The 25,162-nt window shown below is 38.5% G+C and overlaps 1 long non-coding RNA gene across 2 annotated transcripts in view; it reads right to left on the bottom strand.

Moving 5' to 3' along the window:
* Positions 1-461: 461 nt before the first annotated feature.
* The window catches only part of LOC129658507 (uncharacterized), a 43,920-nt gene continuing 19,219 nt past the window's right edge, over positions 462-25,162 (bottom strand). The window contains exons 2-4 of one of the 2 annotated variants that reach the window (XR_008717375.1): positions 5,310-5,383; positions 3,492-3,601; positions 462-840 (exon numbers count right to left, since the gene is read on the bottom strand). This is a non-coding gene — a long non-coding RNA (uncharacterized LOC129658507). Of the gene's footprint in view, positions 841-3,491; positions 3,602-3,855; positions 4,111-5,309; positions 5,384-25,162 lie in introns of those variants that run through there. The other variant, XR_008717374.1, reaches the window with a different exon arrangement.

Genomic DNA, 25,162 nt, shown 5'->3' with positions numbered 1-25,162 from the left:
TTTTATAAATAGGATATTGGTTCTTAATTATTAACTAAACTTTGGAAGAGTTTTCTTTAAAAAATGATACATTTTTGGCTCATGTATACTAATATGTTCATTATATGCTTAATTTTGATTTAGTATATTTTGTTCCCAAAGAGAAACTTGCTATAAAGCTAAAGGTTATATTATTTTTTTGAGGAATATAATTGTTTTCATATCTTTAATAAAACTAAAATTTTAATAAACTAAATCATAGAATTTTTAAAAGTTATTAAGAAAAGAGTGAATCAATTCACAAACACTGTTTAAAATGTCGCTCATCAATTTTTTTCCAATATTAAAAATTTAAATCCTTATTCTAGGAAACAGTAGGCTAAGAGACATAAATATGTGTTATTTAAGATGTTACTCTCCAGACTACTTTCTGATCATTGATTCAAGAAGGATTCTGGGTCTTGCTTTTTTAGTCTTATTAATGTCAGTGATCTCATTATCAAATACACTTGTATTAACAAAAACTTCCTACTATTTGCTATATGAGACTGTCTAAATAAAAAGTATAATACAAATAATTCACCAATAACTTTACCATAGAACATTTAAACACAATCTTTTATTCACTGATTCCATCCTTATTATACAGAAACATAAAATGGGTGTGGCTTGTCCTATTTGTAAGATTTGTAACTTCTGAACTACCCATGCTTTTTCTGATTATAAGGATGATTGAAGAATTTGTATTTTGAAAAGCAATGTTATTACACCCATGAAACTATCTGCTCTTCAGGGATTGCTTTGAAATGCTTGATTATTTCATGTTCCAGCCATAGTTTCATTTTTTCAATGAAGTTCATCCTTAGAATTAAGGAAAAAAAACAAAAAAAGATGTTCAATACTAAAATTTGGGGATCCATGTAATCTTGTATATATCTGCTATCTTGTATATATATATTGTATAGAATCTGCTATAGTCTTGTCCTTGGAGATGAATTCACAAATAGATATAACCAACTTAATCTGAAGTGTTTTAACCAATTCCATGTTTCCTGCCTTATTTATCTTTTCCCAAGTTTATATGAAGCCATTTGGTGGCTACAGATTTTAAATTCACAAACCACAAAGTTCACTCTGGTGTACACATATTATCACTTCATAAAACTCATTCCGCTCCATCCTTCCAGTAAAGATATGACAAGGCTGTTTATCAGTAGGTAATAAGACAGATAATTTAACTGTACAAGCTCTAATTGGTCTAATTCACTAACTGACCTCTCACCACTTGATTCACTAGTACAATTGAGCTCTGATAAAGCCTTTAATTGTAAATTGCACACAGCTGTGAGCTGCTTCTCACGCTGGCACAAAAACACTATCATCGACTGTTTCATCTCGGCGACCTGCTAATTTGGAGCATATGTAACTGTTTTTAATGCTGAAGGCTTGACATACCACAAACAGCAGATGTTGCAGCTGCCCCTGAGACGCTTTATTTAATTCAATTACGTCTTTTGGAGATATGTAAAAAAGCCAGGCGAGATGAGAGAGGGCAGGAGAATGTTAAAAATGGAGCCCCTGGTTGAGGCCCAGGTGGCTCGATAGGCAAATGATTGGGTGAATGTCTAAATGATCTTTTTAATTGAGTAGACTGACGGCTAATCAGGGTCATGAAGTGTTATCACACTGATGAGCTGAGTGGAGCCCTGGGCTGCTCTGCAATTAATGCCGCTTTTGTGAAAGGAGGAAAAAGAAAGATAATATATACCATCTGGCAATTGTTTATGATCAAAGCAGCAGTTTGCTGCAAATTCAAGTTAAATGCTATTCATAACATTATTTTTGCTGCTGCTGAGGGCAAGGACATGAAGCCCAGGCCTTTGTCTGACTTCTCATTCTCCTTCTCAACCAAAACATTCATTTTCTTCCACGTGTGTTATTATTAATTACTTGGCTGCTTGCTAACGTATGGCCTGAATGGCTCCCTGTTTGATATGCCAATAAAAAGCCCAGCATATACTCCTTGGAATCTACTTCAACTTTCATGCCAGTGTATCTGATTACAATAAAACAAAGCGAGGGCTAAAGTCACAGCCAAAACCCAGAGAAAACAAACCAGTTTTGCTTGTCTCTTTGGCATCTCTGGGATTAAAAAGAAGGTGGGTGGAGTTCTTGACAGCAGTGGCAAAATGAGTGATTTTTTCCCCCTGCCTCCAGGAGATCAGCATTTGCAAACTTTAAAGCAGCTAGAGATTATTCCAGAGATCCCTAATATTTTCATTGTTTGTCACCTAAGGTCATCAAAATTAATATAAAGGTATAAACTGAAAATAAAACCTGAAGATAATTGTTAACATGAGGGCTGTTTACAGGTTTCTCAGACACAATCACACAAAATATAGTCTTGCTTTTCATCCTGAGTCACTGGCAAGACTATAAAAGGTAAATAAGCAAAAATGGAGACTTCCAGTGAAAGCTTTGAAAAGCTCGCCTATGATTTAGGAAAGGAAGAAAAATATAATTTCTTTTAAGTGCATAAAAATAAAGTGTCACTCTCACTTTAAATTATTGAAGCACGCAGGGACATACATATTCAGGAGTATGTAGTGTGAAAATAAAACACAGCCGAAAATCAAGGAATTAGCTTTAGAGTAGTAAAGTGAACTTAGAAGGCAAAGCCATAAATATGGTTTATGCAGCCAGATTCCATCACTTTGAACTTTTTGATCACTTTAGATGTAGTTGAGATGAATGCTGACCTTAACTCTTATTTACTAGTAGTACCTGATCCAGAATCTACTTTTGGAACTACAAAGGTATCACCTAGTATAATGTATCAGGCATTTTTGGAAACTTACTACATTCTGGGCCCTGTGCTAGGTGCTGGGAATACAATGATCATAAAGACATCGAAACTCCCCTTAATGACATTAAAGTCTACTGAAAGAGACAGATACATAAGTGGAATTTACCATGGAGTGTTGAAGACAAATGCTGTAACTTACAGGTGGGAAACCCAACCCAGACATTGGGGAGGCACAGGTGGCTGTTATAAGGTCCTTCTGGGACAAGTTCTTTGTTATTGTTTAGTCACTAAGTTGTGTCTGACTCTTTTGCAACCCCAAGGACTGGAGCCTACCAGGCTCCTCTGTCCATGGAATTTCCCAGGCAAGAATACTGGAGTGGGTTGCCATGCCTTTCTCCAAGGGATCTTCTCGCCCTAAGGATCAAACCTGCATCTCCAGCCTTGGCAAGCATATTCTTTACCTCTGAGCTACCTGGGAAGGCTTAATAAATATTTTTGCTGAATAAACATGGATACATTATATAAGTGCAACAGTCATGTGACTTAGTCATGTGAGGAGTATTTCTACCCACAGTCCTCATCTAGGTATGGAGAAACACATACCCCAGAAAGATGACAAATAGATTAGTGAACGTAATTACTCGACAAGCAGAATTATTATAGATATGCAGTGAGTTAGTTGTCTTGTCTGTGTCAGTGTTGTTACCTTAAGTGCAGATCATGGCCTTATTGAAAGCAAGGATGATACTTCCATTTCTTCAGTTGTTTCTGAAAGAATTTCCAAAATATCAAGGTTGCAGACCAATGTCAGGGAACCTAGTTGATGAAGGAGCAGAACACTGTTTAGCCAAGTAAAGGTTTTTCTCAAGGAAGTGTTTTTATTTGATAATAAAATGGAAAGTGAAAGGAAAAGGTACAAATAAAGAACTTGTATAATGATTGCAAAGTTAACTAAGACAAATCAGATCTACCATTGTAAGAGCATTGTAATAGAGCATTTTTAGAAGACTCTCTATCCAGCTAAAATTTAACAATCACAACAAAACACACACACACATATGCATACTCACACTAAAAAGTCACTTTAGTTTGAAGGAAGCATTTAAGCTACCATTTTGTATGTAGAGATGAAGGAAAACTAAATTTGACTTTCCTAGAAAAGCATGCTGAACAGGCCCTGATTATTAGTAGCAGAGTCAGCTTATAGACCTCAAACACTCTTTATACAACAGGATGTCAAAGGAAAAAGTTCTAGAATAAAAGGTATTGAGGTTAGAAATCAACTTTCAGTGTCTGAACTTTAAAAAGACTAGTTTATTTTAAACATTCTGAGAAAATGTAATTCTAATAAAAAATAATTGGTCCTTATCATTTGCCAAGGATTGTGCTAAGTGCATTTTACATATATTATCTAATTTGATCTTTACAATAGTCTGTCAGATGAATGTTATTATTTCTATATTTCTAATGCAGAAACAGGGACACAGGAAGGTCCTATAACTCAGTCAAATTTATAGTTAGCAAGGGAAGAATACAGGATTTAAGCCAACTGCTGACTCTAAAAATCTCATGCTCTTCAGTGATAATCTTTACCTCTCATCCTGGGAAAAGTTTAGGGACAAGAGAATTATTCTTGAGATAAAAGTCATTTTTGTTCACTTTATACTGGTTTAAATGAATAGTCTGTAAATTCTTTTAATAGTTTACTTTATAATGGGGCTTCCCAGGTGGTGCTAGTGGTAAAGAACCTGTTTACCAATGCAGGAGACATAAAAGATGAGGGTTTATTATATTCTTTTATTATAACTTTTGGTAATAATTATAGGCTAACTGTAAAACACTAATTTATTAATAGTATTCAATAGAATACTATTTAATATAAATAGTATTTCTCAGGCAATAAAACTTCCAATACAAGGTAACTCAAAGACTATCAAAGAATCCACTCTCCCCCACCTTACCACATTTATAAAAGGCTTTTTAAAAAGTCTTCTGATGAGGAGTTGGAATACTTATTCTTTCACTGATAAAACCCAATAAATTTTATTCTACATTTCTTCATACCATCACATATTTATTAAATATTTATTATGTAGTAGATGTGGAGAGTCCAGGTAAATAAATGAAGAATTTTTTTCCTATTTTCAAGGAGCATCTAGTATAGTTTAGGAGACAGATGCCTGAAGTAATCACAGTGATTACAAAGTTTATCAGTTTTTCTTGCCTAAATTAATTTGATCCCTGGGTAGGGAAGATCCCGTGAAGGAGCATCTCCTTCACACACTCCAGTATTCCAACCTGGAGGGTCCCTTGGACAGAGGAGCTTGGTGGGCCACAGACCACAGGGTCATAGAGAGTGGGACATGACTGAAGTGACTGAGCACTCATACAAATTCATTTGAAAATCTAATGGGAGACAAGATTCCCCTATGAGCTGATTTTGCTCTTCAAGCAAAGTTCCTGAGCCCTGCTGGAGGAAATGTCAGAGCTGTGCTCAAAGCAAGCAACTAGCAATGAAGCACACCTGCAGAAAGAGTAGAGCTGGAGAAGGCTCCAGAACAGCATCCAAAAACAAACAAGCGGCCAGTCCAAGGCAACCTGTATGGGAAAAGTACATGAAAATAGATTTCATGAATCGCAGGGTCAGTCAACCAGGTGATAGAAAGAAGGAGGAAAGGAAAGAGAATTTACACAACATTTTAATGTTATAGTTCACTGCAGAGCATTGACAGGGGAGCACAATATTGAATGTCTCAATGAAACATCACAATAACAATGGAGACTCTATGAGAAAATCATCTCAATTGAGACCTAATGACAGAAGACTCTTCTCACCTTTATATTACCCTTCTGGCATTACTAATCCTAACCAACAGTACTGACTGTCAATAGGCACATTATGTTCAAACACAACAGGGTTTCTTTCTCTCTCTTCTCTTGTTAATCTTTACGCGAATTTGAGGTGACTCTGAAAGACTTACATTTTGTTCATAAAAAATACTGTGGGAATTAACCAAGACTCAACTCTGGTAGAATGGTATTAACATCTCAGGAAGCAGGTAATTATTTTTAGGCTATGCAATATACAGAGCCCTTTGACACTGGGAAAGAAGATGAGAAAAGGTCTTACTCATGTGGAGTAAAGTTCAAAGGGGAGGTAGATTTGGGGTTTGCTTTGGAAGACTGGTAGCACAGTGGGGAAGACCAAAGGGTTTCAAAGTATCGAGTTGGCCAAAAAGTTCATTCAGGTTTTTCCATAATATCTTATGGCAAATCTGAATGAACATTTTGGCCAACCCAATATTCTTGCCTACCTTCACATTGGTTCTGCTACACCCATGCTGAGTAACTTTGAACTGGACATCAAATCACCTTTGTCTCAATTTCCTGGTCAATAAAGTAGAAAAGATAAAATACCAACCTCACAAAGTTGTCTCAAGGATTAAAGATACGGAGGCATTAAGACTTAGCACAGAGGCTGGCAAATGTTAAAATTCAAATATTAGTGCTTATTTTTTTCTTTCTATGGAACAACATGAAAAAAAAAGAGGCTGGTGGAGGTGGCACAAATCATACATGCAAAATTGTTAGTGCAGAATGAGATTATGATCTATAAAATTCAGAAAGACCAGAAAAACTAGTAGAGGGACTTTGAGATAGATTAAAAGAGTAAGCATATTGAGACTTTATCCTAGATAAATCTTAAAGACATAAAGTTATCATAAAAGTAAGTACTAGGGACTCCTTGTCTCATAGCAACATGGGGAGAAATGGAGCTCATTGTACTCATGCAACACGTACTGAGTGAAGATTATGTATGAAGTATTTGGAGTTCAGTAGAAACTAGTTGAGCAGATAGGAAAATTAAGAGTTTGGAGATCTTATGGCTACAGGAACATTTGGCTATATGAGAGTGATTTAAAGTCTTTAAAAATCTAAGTGTGTCTTTTCCAAAGAACCAGGTATCCAAGAAAGAACCTTAGATGTTCACAAATCCCAAGTGCTAATAGCTTTCTACAAATGAGATTACAGTAACTGTGATTATATGTTGTAGGATATCAATAATTACCAATAACAAGCCAGAGGGTATCAAGGCGGTAAGATTAACAATAAAGGAGAAAAGAATAGGATTAAACTTGGGTACAATGGGTTGGTAGATGCCAAGAGCAAGAGAAGCCAAAAGAGTATTATTCAGAAAGGAATTAAAAAATAGAGGTATACACTTTCAAAGCAACAAGGGAATAAAGCATTATTTTAAAGATGGAAGGGAAAATTAACAGTCTTATGTCTACATTTGAAAGGGAAGATTAAATGCAACCAACAAATAAAAGAGGATGGGAATTGAAAGATCCCTTGCATTTGGAAAAAATGAAGGAAATGTTAAGTTCCCAGGGAACAGTTTCCATAAATACAGGAATCCATGAAATCTGCTACCATAGAGCAATAATGTTGATTTGTGATACTGTTTGAAGACTATTTCTCTCCAAAACTCCCTCTTCCTCACACAGCTCGAGACCTCGGTGTCCTCCTTTCTTATTTTACCCATCCTCTCAACTCACTTCCCCACTTATGGCCAGGAAGCTAGAATATAAGGTCTTGAAAATCAAGGCTGCTTTTTTTTCTTTTCATTATGCTTGCTGCATCTAGTAGACATTTAACCTAGAAATGAATTCAAAAAAGGAAGTCTTAACTTGAAAAAAAAAACTTTCATGATCTCTTTATACAGAAGACTATTCATCTTAATCATGGGAAACCAGCCAAATTATGACAATGTTAATTTTATCTTCAATGTAGAGTCAATGTATCTACTATAATTATATTAAAAATAAATGTAAATATCAGGTTTTTCAGATGTTGTACAGACAGAGTCCCTGGCCAAGGGTTCTAGACACTGAAACTCCTCTTCCTTCTATCCCTTTTTCCCTAACCCTAACCTTGAAGATACAGTTTCACTAGTGGTATATTTTTTCATGAACTAGGAGAGCCTAACATATTTAATGATTCCCCTAAATGGAACCCATAGTTTATAGTGTGAAATTTTCTGGAATGGTTACATAACTTTGAGAATAAAAAAGCAGTGGTTAGCAAGAATTTAGTTCCTAGACACAGGAAGACCTTCTCTTGCACTGGCAGGTGTATTTCAGGCTATTAATAGAAGACCTGAGGCCAAGAGAAGCTATAGTGAGACAGGCTGCATTTTCTCCTGCCATAGTCACACTTCCTGATATCCATATCCTTTGGGCACTGTGCTTAGTCAGTCACGTGATTTGTTTGACCAATGAGATATGAACAAGTGTGCCATAAGCTGAGGCCTACATGTTGAGGCTGGCTTCACTAAACCCCTGCCAGTTGTCACATGAAAAAATCTGGTTAACTTCCTAGAGGATGAAAACTTTATTTGTATTCATAGGTAATGAGCATTCTGAGTTCATGCATTAGAGTCCAGTGTACCCATAAACTTGAGAGAAATAACGTTTAAAATCACTGAATTTGGGTAAGACTTGCCAGCTAGCAGTAGACAGCTAACAGAAAAGTGGCCATTTCTCTTTAAATATTTTATATGTCAAGCTATTTAAAGTAGACACGTTCAGTGGGCAAACTCACAACCCACCCTAAACTCTCTAACAGCTGTCCAAATGGACTTTTCCTTTATGAAGGACTGCGAGGAAATTTTACAATATTTCAAGAATGTCTCAATCCTCCATTTATTTGAGACAATCATTTATTTTACACCACATATATTTTAGATACTGTAACTACAAAAATGAATGAGACTTTACATTTAACAATGGCCAGATACATAAATAAAATAACTTCAGAGAGTGGCAACCGCTATGAAGGAAATAGAGGTTATTGAAAATAGGGTAACTGGCAAATGAGGGGAAGCTAGGTAAAGTAGTATGGTCAGGGGAGATGCTTTTGAAGAACCCATTCTCAACTTACATCTGAATAATGAGAAAGATCCAGCCATAGAATTATCTGGAGGGTGAACAATGCAGGAAGATGGGTCAATAAGAGCAAATGCCTGGAAGGGAGAAAAAACTTAATATGTGAATAAATAGATCAATGTGGTGTCTGAAGAAAATGAATAACCCGGAGCGTTGAATGAGATAAGGTAAAAAGAGGTAGGCAGGGATCAGTTTATATGATATTTTTATGTATACAGGAGGGATTGGGGGCAGAAGGAAAAAGGGAGGACAGAGGATGAGATGGCTGGATGGCATCACTGACTCGATGGACGTGAGTCTGAGTGAACTCCTGGAGTTGGTGTTGGGCAGGGAGGCCTGGCGTGCCGCAATTCATGGGGTCGCAAAGAGTCGGACACGACTGAGCGACTGAACTGAACTGAACTGATATGTAAAATATATATCTATAGATTATAAATACATACACATGTAAAGACAGACGGATAGAGAAAGAGAGCCAGAAACCAGAGAGAGCAAACAGACACATACATACACACATACATACAGTGGGGGAGACCTTAAACATTCGAAAAACTAGGATGAGAAAAAATATATATAAATTTCATTTACTGAGCTGTCACCATCTGACAGTCAATCTACAAATGTCTCATGGAAGCTTTTTCATATATATATCATATCAACACCATGAGGTAGTATTATTTTCCTTCTTTTACAGTTGAGAAAACTCACCATGTAAGCAAATTTTGTAAGCAGATTTTCTAAAGTTACATGTTTACTTCCAAATCCATTTCTCCAAACCAGGTTCATTTGACTCAACCTATAGGCAAAGAGTAGCACATCCTTTTTGATTAGTTGCAAACAGTTTAATCTGCTCCCTTCTGGAAGAGTTCCCAACTAGCATAAGTCACCAAATGTTGATGTGGTTGTGATATGACTTTAGGGAACAAAGTGATACCACAAGCATGTTTTATGTCAATTACAACAAAGGTGTAAGGCACAACATAATCTCAGAGGTGCAGTCACGGAGCATGTGGGCCTATTGATATGCTAAACCTTGCCAGCTACCTAAGAGATCTTGCTGACCTGATGGAGCCATGATCCCAAATATTTCTGACACTTTTACATTAACCAGGGACTGAAAGAAGTTTGAATTAATCCAACCTATGTTAATCTGGTTTGGGCCATAAGACAGAAATTTGGTAATACATATTTTCGGTTCCCCAAATAACAAGGAGCACAAGTAGGTTTTAAAAGTCCTTGAGAAACCAACACGAGGTCTCTCATCTTACACTTGTAAAGTGTTAGTCGCTCAGTCATATTCAACTCTTTGCAACCCTATGGACTGTAGCCTACCATGTTCCTCTGTTCAGGAGATTCTCCAGGCAAGAATACTGAAGTGCGTTGCCATGCCCTCCTCCATGGGAATCTTCCCAACCCGGGGATCAAACCCACTCTCCTGCAGGTCCTGCATCATAGGTGGATTCCTTACTACTGAGCCACCAGGGAAGTCCCCACCCCCCAGCCCAGTACCACCCCCCCTCCCGCCCCCACCAAGAACTAAGTTTTTTCAAGTCAAAATCACATAAGCTTTTCATTTTATCATTTTACTGAATAAGCTTTATCAGGACTTTTATTAAAACTGGAAATCTTTCTCACTGTTTTTTGTTGTTGTTCTTTTTGGTTTTGTCCTGTAAGAACAGAAAGCCACCACTTAATTCTGCTATTAAGGCAACAAAATGTGATTATAATTTGAATTGATATCAGGAAGATTGTACTAATTATCAATTTATTGCCCCTGAGCTCCAATTCACCCCTTTTGCCTGCTCTGTAAAAATGGATTTGGGCCTTTTTACTGCTTCTTCATAGCAAGATGCACAATGCCGGGCATTGACAGTAGAGGGCGATGGAGAGACACTGAAGAAGAAAAGGATTTTCTCCGTGGTTCTGATATGTTCACTTCTTCAGCCTCAGACTCTTACTGAGTAGGGGGGTTGACAGTCTCAGGCTCCTGCAGCTTCCCCAGGGCCCTGCTCCTGCAGTGCATAGCAGCCAGCAATACCCAGATTCCAGAAGTTCTCTAAGTCACCTCATTAAGGTTTTGTGAGATGCGACAGCGCCACGTGGACACTTTTCTCAGTACCCTCGGGAGCTGAATTCCCACATGGTCTGGTGGGCAGGTTTCCAGCAAGTCCTGTCAGTCACCCCAGAGTGGTTTCTCTGTGGCTAGTACGTCATGACTGTGTCCTCAATGTCAAGGCCTTAATCTCAGTCCTGGGCCAGGGTGGGGAGGGGCTTTTTCCCAGGGGTAATATCTGCTCCTTATAATCAGCTCTTCCTGTAATCTATATGGAAATAGATTTTTCCCTATTTCTTACTAGCCAGTCTCTCATTACTCTAGTTGTGTGCTATAGTCATTAATTCTTTATAGTGCACTTTCCTTTTTGTTTACTCTTTTCAAATTTCACCCAGCCTGATTTGACTCAGACTAATACAGATACATATGTGTATCTGGTGTGTGTGTATGTGCTCAGTCACTCAGTCCTGTCTGACTCTGTGACCCCATGGACTTCAGCCCACCAGGCTCCTCTGTCCATGGAATTTTCCAGGCAAGAATACTGGAGTGGCTTGCCATTTTCTACTCCAGAGGAACTTCCCCACCCTACCTGGGAAGCCCATACACACACACACACACACATAAGTTTTAAAATTGAACTGTCAATGTAATTTTAAATTCTCTTGCTAACTAGAGTAAGTAGAGTGTTCCTAAGCATTGCTCCGTACATCACAGACATCCTCTTATTTACTCATCACAATATACAGTTGTTACTTTGGAGTGGATCTATGTCCCTAATTGCTATACTTCTAAACTCAAAGAGGGACATAGATTTACCCCCAGAGTAACAATTTTGTATTGTGATAAGTACTATAGGAAAATCATATAAATTTTTATGCTACTTAAGTGACTTAAGTTTTATTATTGGTTTGCTTAAGCATATCACCTATAGGATATGAGAGGTAGTCTGGACTAATGGAGAAGCCCTGAACTTGGTGACCGAATACCTGAGTTCTAGCTCCAGACTGTGTCAACTTAGGTAAGTTTTATTATTCTCTGGCTTCCCTTATGGCTCAGCTGGTAAAGCCTACAATGCAGGAGATCTAAGTTTGATGTCTGGGTTGGGAAGATACCCTGGAGAAGAGAAAGGCTACCCATTCCAGTATTCTGGCCTGGAGAATTCCATGGACTCTACAGTTCATGGGTCACAAAGAGCTGGACATGGCTGACCGACTTTCACACTGGCTCTTTACTAGGTAAGGGACAGGGTGAACAATACATCAAGAAAATAAAATCAACGTGATATCATACAAAATAGAAATTACCTACCACAGTGTCTGCCTGCATCTTCAGTAAATGTTCACAGACCTATCATTCCTTATTCACATTCACTTTTGTGAGGCTCAAACTAAAAATAATGATAATATATATCAAAGTACTTTGAGTAGTATGAAACACTCTATGAAGGACAAATGTAGTTATTTCATTTTCTCTCTCTCTTTTTTTTTTGTTACCCCCCCCACCCCCCGTATTTTGAAAAGCCATTTTTAATGTTAAATAAAATCCAGTGAGCACATGGCTGTGGCAGGACAAGCATAGGGGACAGATGAGAGCAAGATTAACTGGTAACTGCCGCATGACAAGTTAAAGTGTCGTGACAGAAAAGAGGTTAGAGAATTTGTTCAAAGGCACACTGAAGTGCAGCTTCAAAGACAGAACAGGGATGTGAGTGGCCAGGAAAAACAGCAGCGACAGACAGCTCACCCTGGCATTTGGCAATCAGTGATGGGTGACTGAGAACAAGGGCTCTGAAGAGAACAGGAGGCAGAGGCATAAATAGTGCCATGCTCTGCAAATAGCAGCTGCAGCTGCAAACCCACGTGCACCTTGTCGAAAAGATGATGTGTTGCATGTCAGTCCCTCAAGTCCGCGTGCACTGGCTGTTACCATCGTAGTTCCACACAGCAACATAACGGTGCTGCTTCTTATGCGCTAACATTATTTTCAATGATTTTTAAAAAAATGATATCCTTTAATATTGAACATTTTACATGAAACTTGAGGACTGATTAAACTTCTCTTAGTATTTTGGGAGAAGTCAAGAAATGTGTTGCCTGTTTAAATAAATTTGTGGTTTGACCCTATGCTTCTATTTTTGATGTGAACATGAAAGTGAATTTGTAGAGGAGTTGGTTTCTTACATATATACATCATGTATGTTTGTGTACATAATACAAATATGTTGGTTGAGTATAATAAAAAATGCTCTGTGTGTGTGTGTGTGTGTTTAAATGACATAAAAGTTACTTTGGAGATAAAACACTGATACAAATACAATCAATGATTTTCAAATTTGGTAAATCTCATTTTCATGAAGAAATATAATTTTCTACTATTTAAGAAAAAACAATAGAATATAGATGAATTACCTGAATAATATAAGGTAAGTTTTTTTTTAAAAAAATAGGAAACTCAAAAAGGGGCTCTGTAACAACCTAGAGAGGCGGGATGGGGAGGGAGATGGAAGGGGAGTTCAAGAGGGAGGGGATATGGTTGAATCAATCATATCGATCAACCATACGTATGGTTGATTCATGTTGATATTTAGCAGGCAATGGCAAAATTCCATAAAGCAATTATCCTTCAATTAAAAAATAAATAAATTTAAAAAGAAAATAACAATACAAAATCTACCTTTTGTAATTTAATAAAAAATGGAATCACGCACTCATACACAAAATAAGCTTTATTATTGAATCACTTCTTTGGATATCCTTTGCACTAAAATAGCCATCTCAAAAGTCACTAAAGAACCCCGATGTGTGTGTGTGCATGCACATACTCAGTCATGTCTGACTCTTCGCAACCCCATGGACTCTAGCCCCCCAGGCTCCTCCGTCCATGGGATTCTCCAGTCAAGAATACTGGAGTGGGTTGCCACTTTATTCTCCAGGGGATTGCCTTGATCCAGGGATGGAACCCATGTCTCTTGAGTCTGTATCCTGCATTGGCAGGCAGATTCTTTACCAGATGCACCACTTGGGAAGCCCCAAAGAATTCCTAATCCACATATTAAGTGTGATGTTGCCACCTATCCCTATAAGACTTTCTGCTACATGTAAAATTCTTGAAAATCACCATCCACTCTACATCCCCCTCCTCCAACCCATTTTGATTTATGCTCTATGACCTTTGACGTTAACATTAACATTTCCTAGTTTCCCAAGACAAACTGTCTGAAACAAAGCTTTCATCTGAAGTATTGGTGGATATGATTCTAGAGCAAAAAGGTTAAGAGGAAAGACTTGTCAGGTTTAAATGAGGGAAAGTAAAACCAGAGAGTGTTTTACCAAGTTAACTACAGCTTCAAATGTGAACACAGCTGGTCATGCAGCCATCTTAGATGTCTGTGAAAACTATTATACTTCTGAGTCTTGGAGCAGACCATCAGAGAACAGGCAGAGAAGGATAAGAGTGCTATCCTGTTTCCTATCCCTTACTGGTCATATTTTGACCATGGGAACATTAAATTGTCCACATTTCCTGCTATGCTGCTGTACTCTCCCTAGAAGATAAACCAGATCCTCAATAGTGAGTGCTGTGATTCACATGGGTCCATACGGATGGAGGAAACTTCCACAAGTCTGGTCAAGAGGAGCCTGTACACTAGGCCTGTCCCATTTCCTTCTATGATAGTTGAGGTGGTGCTGTACCACAGGCCAGCCCTCACACAGGGGCAGGCTAAGACTTCAGTGACATCAGAAAATGAGGCAGTGTGCTGTCTAATAACCCTTCCTTTAGCAAGTGGCCACCTGCAATGCAGGAGACCTGGGTTTGATCCCTGGGTTGGGAAGATCCTCTGGAGGAGGGCAAGGCAACCCACTCCAGTATTCTTGCTTGGAGAATCCCCATGGACAGAAGAGCTTGGCGTACTATGTCCATGGTGTCACAAACAGTTGGACATGACTGAACAGCTAAGCACAGCACAGCACAGCAAGTGGTTGAGGACCTAGAGATAAGTGGATTTGGTAACTGAGACAGAGGAGGAGGAAGTTACTTAAATGTGGTCTAGTTCAGATGTCTATTCTTCATGCACTCTTTCTCTAAAAGAATCTCATCAAGGTTTAATGTTACAACTATCAAATCTATATAAAAACAAAGCAAATAGATAAATAACAGCACAAATCACTACCATTAAAGCAGCTTATAATCTTAAAATTTCTAACTGCTTGAAATCTCTGCCAGTATATCAAACTGACCTCTTAAATTCCATAAATGACTCAATATACCAGTCTGTGGAATGGATATAGCATCCTCGGAAATCTACACAGTATTAAATGACTGTTGAAAATAAATAAAAATTGTATTAAATGAGATAATATATATAGTATAATAGCACAATGTAAGGACATGTTATGTATTCAATGAATGCTAATTTCCTATGTTCTCATGTTTCATTCTCCTTCAGAATATGTCTTAAAATTATGATTATCTTCCCAGTTCATAAAGAGGAATGAGCACTTTTGTTTTCTATTTCAACCATACTCATATCTGAATAACACTAAAATAAGATCTGGCATTCTTAGAATCTTAATCTTAACTTGACAAAAGACCCTGTTACTGTAGTACTCTAGGTGGGAGAAACAGTACACTTTGGCTTGAAGTAACCCAATTGTGGAAAATGTTTTCCTTTATAGCTTTATCAGCAATCTCTATACAGCTGTTTAAATGGTCATTATGGAAGAATCAAGGAAGGTTTTGAAGACAGAAATAAAAAGTCTCCTGTTACATGTGCTCTGTTTTCTATGCAACCCTCAGAGGTAGAGCTTGTAAAAATAGTTTCTTTACAAAGATACATGGAACAACTGATTTGAACCAGATGTTGCTGTAACTGTTAGTTTCATTACAAAGAAATAAATATGATTAAGAATTGGGAAATATATATGTGAAACATTTAATTAAACTTAATCAATTCCAGTTAAAGGGTTTTACTTATTATTTTCTTGATTATTTTAATGCTTTGGCAGTCTTTATAGCCTAGAAAAATACTAGGTAAAGAAATTATCTCACTTTTAATACATTTTGAACAAAGAATCCTGCAAATATCAATTTAATATTGAATTGGATAGGCAGATTTGAAAAATAATGAATAAAGCATGCCAATAATGAGAACTGCAATAAATGAATTTTTTAAAATGGTCAGCCATGCAGCATATTAGACATAACTGAAGACTTAGTGATCTGAAAGATAAAGAGAAATACTCAGGATGTTACAAGAGAGATAAAAAAATAGTTAATATGAAGGGGAAGATTATAAACATATATAAATAGATGACAGGTTTAAAAAGTCTAACAGATGTCTAATCAGAATGAGATTATAGAGAGGATGGAGGTAAGCAAAAAGGACTGTGGCTAAAAATATTCCAAAATTGGTGGATGATCTAAAATCATGAATTGAAGAAAACCTGTAAAACACAAATATTGTTCAAAAAAGAAACTCACACTTAAACACATTATAATGAAACTCTTAGAGTTCTAAGAGAAAGAGAATATCTTAAAAACAACCTGAATATAAAAGATGTCCAACAGATGATTGGATGTTAGACTAAAAGCTTTTTTGTCAACAGCTATGCATATTAGATGGAGAAGGCAATGGCACCCCACTCCAGTACTCTTGCCTGGAAAATCCCATGGACGGAGGGGCCTGGTGGGCTGTGGTCTATGGGGTCGCTAAGAGTTGGACACGACTGAGCAACTTCACTTTCACTTTTCACTTTCATGCATTGGAGAAGGAAACGGCAACCCATTCCAGTGTTCTTGCCTGGAGAATCCCAGGGACGGGGGAGCCTGGTCGGCTGCCATCTATGGGGTCGGACAGAGTCGGACACGACTGAAGCGACTTAGCAGCAGCATGCATATTAGAAGTTTATATACGAGGAGAAAACATAACTGTCATTGGAAAATTTTACAACCTATGAAATAACTTTTCATGAATGATGTCAGAATCAAGATTCTTTAGAACAACAAATTGAAAGGATATATTACTAAGAGATCAACTGAAGAGTCTGCTAAAGGTTGCACTTCAGGAAACTGGAAAATGAACCTAAAAAGTGTTCTGAAGATGCAGAAAGGAATATTAGCAAAAATAATCATAAACAAATTAATCTATAAATATCAATAAATATTGCCTGCTTTAACCAAGAACAGTAATATTTAATGATCTTTATTTTCAATGATTAAAAAATCATGATCAAACTAAAATCCTGTACACGAAAACGTATTTGAGAGAAAGATAAGTTGAACCAAAGAATTCTTCAGTTCAGTTCAGTCGCTCAGTCATGTCCAACTCTTCGAGACCCCATGAATCGCAGCACGCCAGGCCTCCCTGTCCATCACCAACTCCTGGAGTTCACTCAGACTCACGTCCATCGAGTGGGTGATGCCATCCAGCCATCTCATCCTCTGTCGTCCCCTTCTCCTCTTTCCCCCAATCCCTCCCAGCATCAGAGTCTTTTCCAATGAGTCAACTCTTCGCATGAGGTGGCCAAAGTACTGGAGTTGCAGCTTCAGCATCATTCCTTCTAAAGAAATCCCAGGGCTGATCTCCTTCAGAATGGACTGGTTGGATCTCTTTGTAGTCCAAGGGACTCTCAAGAGTCTTCTCCAACACCACAGTTCAAAAGCATCAATTCTTCGGCGCTCAGCCTTCTTCACAGTCCAACTCTCACACCATACATGACCACAGGAAAAACCATAGCCTTGACTAGACGGACCTTTGTTGGCAAAGTAATGTTTCTGCTTTTGAATATGCTCTCTAGGTTGGTCATGACTTTCCTTCCAAGGAGTAAGCGTCTTTTAATTTCATGGCTGCAGTCACCATCTGCAGTGATTTTGGAGCCCAGAAAAATAAAGTCTGACACTGTTTCCACTGTTTCCCCATCTATTTCCCATGAAGTGATGGGACTGGATGCCATGATCTTTGTTTTCTGGATGTTGAGCTTTAAAAAGCCAACTTTTTCACTCTCCTCTTTCACTTTCATCAAGAGGCTTTTTAGTTCCTCTTCATTTTCTGCCATAAGGGTGGTGTCATCTGCATATCTGAGGTTATTGATATTTCTCCCGGCAATCTTGATTCCAGTTTGTGTTTCTTCCAGTCCAGTGTTTCTCATGATGTACTCTGCATAGAAGTTAAATAAACAGGGTGACAATATACAGCCTTGATGTACTCCTTTTCCTATTTGGAACCAGTCTGTTGTTCCATGTCCAGTTCTAACTGTTGCTTCCTGACCTGCATACAAATTTCTCAAGAGGCAGGTCAGGTGGTCTGGTATTCCCATCTCTTTCAGAATTTCCCACAGTTTATTGTGATCCACACAGTCAAAGGCTTTGGCATAGTCAATAAAGCAGAAATAGATGTTTTTCTGGAACTCTCTGGCTTTTTCTATGATCCAGCGATGTTGGCAATTTGATCTCTGGTTCCTCTGCCTTTTCTAAAACCAGCTTGAACATCAGGAAGTTCACGGTTCACATATTGCTGAAGCCTGGCTTGGAGAATTTTGAGCATTACTTTACTAGCATGTGAGATGAGTGCAAGCCTTTCTTTGGGATTGGAATGAAAACTGACCTTTTCCAGTCCTGTGGCCACTGCTGAGTTTTCCAAATTTGCTGGCATATTGAGTGCAGCACTTTCCCAGCATCATCTTTCAGGATTTGAAATAGCTCAACAGGAATTCCATCACCTCCACTAGCTTTGTTCGTAGTGATGTTTTCTAAGGCCCACTTGACTTCACATTCAAGGATGTCTGTCTCTAGGTCAGTGATCACACCATTGTGATTATCTGGGTCATGAAGCTCTTTTTTTTACAGTTCTTCTGTGTATTCTTGCCATCTCTTCTTAATATCTTCTGCTTCTGTTAGGTCTATACCATTTCTGTCCTTTATCAAGCCCATCTTTGCATGAAATGTCCTCTTGGTATCTCTAATTTTCTTGAAGAGATCTCTAGTCTTTTTCATTCTGTTGTTTTTCTCTATATCTTTGCATTGATTGCTGAAGAAGTCTTTCTTATCTCTTCTTGCTATTCTTTGGATCTCTGCATTCAGATGCTTATATCTTTCCTTTTCTCCTTTGCTTTTTGCTTCTCTTCTTTTCACAGCTATTTGTAAGGCCTCCCCAGACAGCGATTTTGCTTTTTTGCATTTCTTTTCCATGGTGATGGTCTTGATGCCTGTCTCCTGTACAATGTCATGAACCTCCATCCATATTTCTTCAGGCACTCTGTCTATCAGATCTAGGCCCTTAAATCTATTTCTCACTTCCACTGTATAATCATAAGGGATTTGACTTAGGTCGTACCTGACTGGTCTAGTGGTTTTCCCTATTTTCTTCAATTTAAGTCTGAATTTGGCAATAAGGAGTTCATGATCTGAGCCACAGTCAGCTCCTGGTCTTGTTTTTGTTGACTGTATAGAGCTTCTCCATCTTTGGCTGCAAAGAATATAATCAATCTGATTTCAGTGTTGACCATCTGGTGATGTCCATGTGTAGAGTCTTCTCTTGTGTTGTTGGAAGAGGGTGTTTGCTATGACCAGTGCATTTTCTTGGCAAAACTCTGTTAGTCTTTGCCCTGCTTCATTCCGTATTCCAAGGCCAAATTTGCCTGTTACTCCAAACTTTTGTCACCTCCAAGTCAAGGTGTTTCTTGACTTCTTACTTTTGCATTCCAGTCCCCTATAATGAAAAGGACATCTGTTTTGGGTGTTAGTTCTAAAAGGTCTTGTAGGTCTCCATAGAACCGTTCAACTTCAGCTTCTTCAGCGTTACTGGTTGGGGCATAGACTTGGATACTGTGATATTGAATGGTTTGCCTTGGAAACAAACAGATCATTCTGTTGTTTTTGAGATTGCATCCAAGTACTACATTTCAGACTCTTTTGTTGACCATGATGGCGACTCCATTTCTTCTGAGGGATTCCTGCCCGCAGTAGTAGATATAATGGTCATCTGAGTTAAATTCACCCATTCCAGTCCATTTCAGTTCGCTGATTACTAGAATGTTGACATTCACTCTTGCCATCTCTTGTTTGACCACTTTCAATTTGCCTTGATTCATGGACCTAACATTCCAGGTTCCTATGCAATATTGCTCTTTACAGCATCAGATCTTGCTTCTATCACCAGTCACATCCACAGCTGGGTATTGTTTTTGCTTTGTCTGCATCCCTTCATTCTTTCTGGAATTATTTCTCCACTGATCTCCAGTAGCAATTGGGCCCCTACTGACCTGGGGAGTTCTTCTTTCAGTATCCTATCATTTTGCCTTTTCATACTGTTCATGGGGTTCTCAAGGCAAGAATACTGAAGTTGTTTGCCATTCTCTTCTTAAGGTCCCTGTATTATTCCACAAAGTATATAATATTGGCTCATATTAAATTTAGATTAAATGCTCATTTGCATTTCAGCAAAGCCACTGAAAGAATAAAAATACACTATTAGAAAAATTGTAAGGAAAGAAAAGGAATGTGAAAATATTCAACTTAAAAGAATTTACAAAAAAGAAAAGCTACATTAAAATATATTAGAAAAACAGCAGGCACTCTAATGCTCAAAATTAATCCAAATATACAAACATCATAATCAATTAAATGAACTGAACACTGCTTAAAATACACAGGATATCAGTCAATCTAAGGACACACAAAGGTTGTGTGTGTGTTTTCAGCCATCTGACATTGCAATAAGTTAACTTATCGTGTGTGGCCCAATTGAATGTAATTACAGGTGACAGGATGTGGTATCCGAGCCCAGGCTTAAACAGTACTCGTGTTATACTACTATTGCTACTTTCCCATTGGCATAATAATTGGTTTTTTAGGCTGGATCCCAATAAGGCACTGATACGTAGAGCAGAGCCTTGTAGCAGGACCACAGTTGCCTGGTAGTCAGTAGGCAACATGAATGAGAAACATGTCTATTCTCCACTGCATATTCTTGCCTCTTGTGTTGTTGATTAATTGGCCATGATGTCAAGAGGAGCCTGCTAGGCTCCTCTGTCCATAGACTTCCATTCCTTTCTCCAGGAATCTTCCCAAACCGGGGTCTTCTCCATTGCAGGTGGATTCTTTACCAGATGAGCTACCAGGGAAGCCCATCACATATATATAGAATCTAAAACATACAAGCTAGTGAATATAATAAAAAAGAGACAGATTGACAGAAAACAAATTAATGGTTACCGGTGGGGAGAGGAAAGGGAGGAGGGACAAAACAGGGGTAGAGGTACAAATTATTATGTATAAAATAAGCTACACAGATAAATTGTACAACACAGAGAATATAACCAATGTTTTATAATAACTATACATGGAGTATAACTTTTACAAATTGTGAATCACTATTTTGTACATACAATATATACTATGTGCAATATATTCATACAATATATACTATACAATACTATGTATTGTGTAATACAATACTATATAGTCTATACAATAGTATGTAAGTTATATAGTGTAACTTACATAGTATTACACACCAACCATATTTCAAGAAAAAAGATTAAGAAATCACAACAGACATCAGAAGACTTAGGTTTAAATCTATGACATTACTTATAACTTGGGGGTGTAGGCAAATTTATAGCTTTAAATGGTGTATGCTTAATTCAAGGTGCCTTAACTGACTCACACCAGAACCTACCAAATAAATAAAAAATAAAAATCCCTTCCCATGGCTCTTTCCTATATTTAAAGGAGGTTATTTGTTATGCCTATGTATATGAAAACTCATTATGCATGCGGCCCTTTAATAATGTCTTCCTCTTTCCTTACAGATCTTTGCTTCTTCCCCATCTCATAAGAACTGGAGGCTAAATAAATGACATATACTCCCCTGGGATCCATTAACCATAGACTATCCTAAGGGCCAGACACCTGCACATTTGGTATAGGACCGATTTGAGCCTGAACTTTTGCCACCCAAAAGACTTCCTCAACATTTAAGTTAAAAGGGGTGGACAGTTAATCCACATTTCTCTTTGATCCAATCTCTCTTTGACCTCTTCTACTAAATTGAAATTAGTAGTCAGGCCATTTTTCCCAGACAACCTGGTCTGCTAAGAAGAGAAATAGAAAACCCCACTTACTAAATAAAAATCATATTTGAAGATAATAGTAAAATCAATACCATAATCCATAATGATGAAACCAGGCACTTCCCACTTTGATAATCATTCAAGGAGAATCAGCATTAGGCAACAAAGATCTGTCAGGCACAGCCACAGACCATTATGTTGACTGTTGGTCTTCTTACTATCTGTCTGGGTTCTTTCACTGGTTAGTAAACCAGAGGCTCAAACACTTCAGGTCAGATCAGATCAGATGAGTCACTCAGTCGTGTCCAACTCTTTGCGACCCCATGAATCACAGCACGCCAGGCCTCCCTGTCCATCACCAACTCCTGGAGTTCACTCAGACTCATGTCCATCGAGTCAGTGATGCCATCCAGCCATCTCATCCTCTGTTTTCCCCTTCTCCTCCTGCCCCCAATCCCTCCCAGCATCAGAGTCTTTTCCAATGAGTCAAGTCTTCGCATGAGGTGGCCAAAGTACTGGAGTTTCAGCTTTAGCATCATTCCTTCCAAAGAAATCCCAGGGCTGATCTCCTTCAGAGTGGACTGGTTGGATCTCCTTGCAGTCCAAGGGACTCTCAAGATCTTCTCCAACACCACAGTTCAAAAGCATCAATTCTTCGGTGTTCAGCCTTCTTCACAGTCCAACTCTCACATCCATACATGACCACAGGAAAAACCATAGCCTTGACTAGATGGACCTTTGTTGGCAAAGTAATATCTCTGCTTTTGAATATGCTCTCTAGGTTGGTCATAATCTTCCTTCCAAGGCGTAAGCGTCTTTTAATTTCATGGCTGCAGTCACCATCTGCAGTGATTTTGGAGCCCCCCAAAATTAAGTCTGACGCTGTTTCCACTGTTTCCCCATCTATTTCCCATGAAGTGATGGGACCAGATGCCATGATCTTCATTTTCTGAATGTTGAGCTTTAAGCCAACTTTTTCACTCTCCTCTTTCACTTTCATCAAGAGGCTTTTTAGTTCCTCTTCACTTTCTGCCATACGGGTAGTGTCATCTGCATATCTGAGGTTATTGATATTTCTCCCGGCAATCTTGATTCCAGCTTCTGTTTCTTCCAGTCCAGCGTTTCTCATGATGTACTCTCCATATAAGTTAAATAAACAGGGTGACAATATACAGCCTTGACATACTCCTTTTCCTATTTGGAACCAGTCTGTTGTTCCATGTCCAGTTCTAACTGTTGCTTCCTGACCTGCATACAAATTTCTCAAGAGGCAGATCAGGTGGTCTGGTATTCCCATCTCTTTCAGAATTTTCCATAGTTTATTGTGATCCACACATTCAAAGGCTTTGGCATAGTCAATAAAGCAGAAATAGATGTTTTTCTGGAACTCTCTTGCTTTTTCTATGATCCAGCGGATGTTGGCAATTTGATTTCTGGTTCCTCTGCCTTTTCTAAAATCAGCTTGAACATCAGGAAGTTCACAGTTCACATATTGCTGATGCCTGGCTTGGAGAATTTTCAGTATTGCTTTATTAGCGTGTGAGATGAGTGCATTTGTGCAGTAGTTTGAGCATTCCAGGTAAGTCATTGTTTAAATCAAGCATGGCAAATTCTGAGGCCTAGATGCCACGGACTTTGGCTAATTCAAGCCCAGGAGCCCAAAGAACTTGATTGCTGGCCAGTCATCGACTGAACGAACAACTTAGGCAAATAACCCATTATAATCATCTAAATTGGAGGACTTGCCTACAAAGACTGGAGCTCCAGGCTCAGATACAGACATTTTAATTGGCAAACCCAGTACCCTATTAATATTTATATCATGCACCCAAATTAGACCATGTCATTTAAAACCTTTTCCAGCATAATTCTCTCTTCCCTCACTGAGGTAAAACCTTGAACTATTGGAAGCCTTTAGACTTGATCACCAGAGAAGGCAATGGCACCCCACTCCAGTACTCTTGCCTGGAAAACCCCATAGATAGAGGAGCCTGTTAGGCTGCAATCCATGGGGTCACTACGAGTCGGACACGACTGAACGACTTCACTTTCACTTTTCACTTTCATGCATTGGAGAGGGAAATGGCAACCCACTCCAGTGTTCTTGCCTGGAGAATCCCAGGGATGGGGGAGCCTGGTGGGCTGCCGTCTATGGAGTCGCACAGAGTCGGACATGACTGAAGTGACTTAGCACAGACTTTATCACCCTTACTTAGGTCAGTTGGGTTCTGGCACTTTTGTTCAATTACTGCAGTACCCCTGATACAGGTATCACCTTTGTCGGGTGTATATTCATAAATCCCCTCGACTTAGAGATATTTTTAAGTCAAGCTCCAAGATCCAAAAATGTTATCTTCAAATTCCAAGAGTAGCTATATAATAACACAGAGCCCCCCAAAACATACTTATATCAACTCAAGTTGATATTTACTTGGAAACATACCTCAGTCCCGCATCCCAAATAACATAGCCCCAGCCCAGGATCACCCACTCCAGTATTCTTGCCTGGAGAATCCCAGGGACAGGGGAGCCTGGTGGGCTGCTGTCTACGGGGTCGCACAGAGTCGGACACGACTGAAGTGACTTAGCAGTAGCAGCACTAGCCCAAGATCTTGCCTTGGAGATGACTTCAGGTCAGCACCAAGACCACTGTCCTAGCAACGTCCATTGACTCTTTCCCCTAAGGTGCTGACAAATTGGACAAAGAGCATTTATTATTTTTCTTCCTGCCAAGTTAGGGATTATGTTACATTTCCTGAGCTTGCTATTTGCTTGGTCTATAATCCTGGTATGCTCCTTGTTCTCTGCTCAAACATATATCCCTACACTCCATGCCTAGAAGGACATCTTTAAAGATTATTACTACTATTTGTGCTGTCCTAAAAATTAATGTAGACATTTGCTTTCCCCAGGAGACAACTGCCTCCTGTTGGTCTAGCTCTTGATCCATGAAGATAAGACCACCTGTCCCATAGTGCTTTCTACTCCCCTCATCCCACTTGCCACCATGACCATTTGCCTTGTGTCTGTGACCATAACCTCCACAATAACCCCTTCCTCTTTGTTTTAAATAAATACCACTAATGTTTAGATACACTTTACTGGGCTATAAGTTTACAACGTCCAATAATTTAATGGCAGGATCTTCCACCCTGATCCAAGGACTATACCAAGATACTGTCATAAAGAAGTACCTCATACTTTTAACATACTTTACAACTTCACTGTGATATTGTTAGGGACCCTGAACATTTTCAGTGCTTTTTTTGTTTTTTTTTTTTCATGTAAATAGCATGTTAGTGGG

Source organism: Bubalus kerabau, chromosome 8, assembly GCF_029407905.1.
Source record: "Bubalus kerabau isolate K-KA32 ecotype Philippines breed swamp buffalo chromosome 8, PCC_UOA_SB_1v2, whole genome shotgun sequence".
NCBI classification, from domain to species: domain Eukaryota; kingdom Metazoa; phylum Chordata; class Mammalia; order Artiodactyla; family Bovidae; genus Bubalus; species Bubalus kerabau.
The sequence above is the reverse complement of the archived record's forward strand: the minus strand, read 5'-3'. Positions and strand labels throughout refer to the sequence as shown.